General features: G+C 33.4%; 1 pseudogene; it reads right to left on the bottom strand.

The window, feature by feature from the left end:
• Positions 1-861: 861 nt before the first annotated feature.
• LOC114237158 (60S ribosomal protein L36a-like) lies at positions 862-1,202 on the bottom strand (annotated as a pseudogene).
• Between the last annotated feature and the right edge of the window lie 1,884 nt (positions 1,203-3,086).

Below are 3,086 nucleotides of genomic sequence, written 5' to 3'. Positions count from 1 at the left end.
TATATATAATGGAATATAATATATATATATATATATAATATATATATATATATATATTTTTTTTTACATACACCCCTCCCCTCCCCACATCTTCTTTATTCATTCATCTGTCAGTGGACATTTAGGCTGCTTCCAGGTCTTGGCTATTGTAAATAGTGCTGCTATGAAAATTGGGGTGCATGTGTCATTTCCAGTTAGAGTTTTCTCTGGATATATGCCCAGGAGCGGGATTGCTGGATCACATGGTAACTCTATTTTTAGTTTTTTAAGGAACCTCCATACTGTTTTCCATAGTGCCTGCACCAATTTACATTCCTGACAACAATGTAGGAGGGTTCTTTTTTCTCCTTACTCATTTTGATTTCTCTACCTGGAGTTCCTTAGGCAGATAAACACTAGAGTTCTCACAGTCTACTACAGTAGGTCAGGGCTGTGTTTTTTTTTTTTCAGGGAATTTGTCCATTTCATCCAAGTTGGTGAATTTATTGGCATAGTTCATAATATTTTCTTATTCTTCTAATGTTAGTAGATCTGGTGATTTCCCCTCTTTCATTCTTGGTGTTGGTTATTTGTGCCTTCACTTTGTTGATCAGTCTGAGTAGAGGTTTATCAGTTGTCTTTTTTTTTTTCAAAGAAACAGCTTTTGGTTTCATTGATTTTCTTTCTTTGTTTTTCTGGTTTTATTTCATAGATTTCTGCTCATATTTTTATGTCCTTATGTTTGCTCTGACTTTATATTGCCTTTCTTTTTCTAGTTTCTTAAGGTGAATTCTTGTTAGAGCATTGATTTGAGACCATTCTTCTCTTCTTAATATAAACTTTTTTTTTTGAAGTTAACATAACCTCAAGATTTTATTTCCTTTATAATAAAACAAAAGGTGAAGCCCAGAACAGGATGATTTGGCCTTTTCTCTTGTTGTCTCTTCCCAGTTCATAATGCATGCATCTATTAATAGCTGGCATTCTTTTAGATGTATAATAGGGCTTAAGCATTCAAGCCTTAGCACAGTTTTCTTTGTAGTTTTAGCCTTTGCTGGAAAATCTGCTTAGCTTGCTCACCATAGCCACTCTACTTCCTGTGGTAACGCTGCTTTCCTGGGACAGGCCAGAATCCTTGCCCTTCTTGTACCGTGTCATTTTGTGGGGTTGTGCTAGTCACACTTCTTATAGAAAGTCTAGTGGGTCTTAGGAATGTTTACCATGTTTACTGGGGTACTAACACTATAAATTTTGAATGCTTTGAATTTCCCTGTAAATACTGATTTATCTATATCCCACAACTTTTCATGTGTTTTCATTTTCAATTCAAGTTTTTATAATTTATCATTTGACTTTGAGTGATTTAGAAGTGTGGGACATTTTCCAAATATCTTTCTGTTCTTGATTTCTAATTTAATTATATTGTGAATTCAAAGCATTAATTCAAAGTATTGAGAACATACTTTGTACAATTTCAGTTTTTTAAATTTTGTTGAGATTTGACTTATGACCCAGTATATTGTTGGTGACTATTTCATGTTTACATATGACTAACTTATAGCCAGCCCTTCGTATCCACGGTTCTTCTGTATCCAAGGTTCCACATCCATGGATTCAACCAATCAGGGATTGTGTAGTGCTCTAGTATTTACTTTTGAAAAAAAATCTGCATATGAGTGGATCTGCGCAGTTCAAACCCGTATTTTTCAGTGGTCCCCTGTACTTGAAAAGAATGCGTATTCTGCTGTTTGTTGACTAGAGTTCTCTATAAATATCAATTAGGTCAAGTTGGTTTATAGTGTTGTTCAGGTCTTCTATGTCCTTACTAATTTCTTTCGGCTTCTTTTATTACTAAGAGGGTCGTTGATGTGTCTGACTATAGTCATGGAATTGTCTGTTTCTCTTCTGAGTTCTAGCTGTTTTTGCTTCATGCCGTTTTGAAGCTCCAATCTTAGGTGTATATACATTTAGTATTCTTATATCTTGTTGTTGTTGAATTGTTCCCTTTATCATTATGTAATGACTCTCTTTATCTCTGGTAATATTCCTGTTCTGAAGTCTACTTTGTCTAGTATTCATAAGGGCACTCAGCTCTCTGATTAGTGTTTGCATGGTCTGTCCTTTTGCATCATTTTAACCTTTTACTTATTTATGTCTTTATATTGAAGGTGAGTTTCCTGTAGACAGCATAATGTGTTGTCTTGCTTTTTTATCCAATCTGACAGTCTCTGCCTTCTAATTGGGGTGTGTAGACTACTTACATTTTTACTATTGATATGGTTACATTTAAATCTACCATCTGGCTAGTCATTTTCTATTTGTTCCATCTGTTCTTTCTTCCTTTCCCTTCTCTTTGCTAACCTGCTTGTGGATTATTTTTTATGATTCTGTTTTCTCTTCACTCTTGTTTTATTTGTTAAACCTCTTTTTTCTAATAAAAATTTATGTTATTTAATATTCATCTTTATCACATTTTTGAATAGTCATCTTCAAATTATATTATACCAGTTCATGTATAGAGTAAGAACTTTTCCTTCCCCCCATTTTTTATGCTATTGTTATATACTTAGGGGCTGTATTATTTCAAATTAATTTAAATTTCTTAAGTAATTTATGATTATATCCTTTGAGTAAAATTATTAAAATATTTCACTTAAAGTCCCCTTGACCATCCCTTCCTTGGAGGTAAACAATGTCACCAGTTTGTTACACATCCTTCCAAACCTCTGCTATGTATTTATATATATGTGTGTGTGTGTGTGTGTGTGTGTGTGTGTGTATGTCTATGTATAGGGGTATATATATATACTTAGAATATGTACAGTTTTTTTTTTGCATAAGAGATATACTATGCATACCATTCTGTAGCATGCTTCTTTTACTCAACAATATGTCTTGTCAGTCTACCCATATTAGGATTTTTGGATCTGCCTCATTCTTTTGAAGTGCTGCACAGTGTTCTATTAAATGGATTTCTCAGAGATTTATTATTATTATTTTTTTAGTTGATGGACATTTTTTTCCCGATTGTTCATTATGGTAAATAAGGCCCCAGTGAGTATCCTTCTGTATGCCTTATTGTGGACATTTGAAAATGCTTTTCTAGA

Source organism: Balaenoptera acutorostrata, chromosome 6, assembly GCF_949987535.1.
Source record: "Balaenoptera acutorostrata chromosome 6, mBalAcu1.1, whole genome shotgun sequence".
Taxonomy (NCBI): Eukaryota; Metazoa; Chordata; class Mammalia; order Artiodactyla; family Balaenopteridae; genus Balaenoptera; species Balaenoptera acutorostrata.
This window is presented reverse-complemented; position numbering and strand designations above follow the sequence as displayed.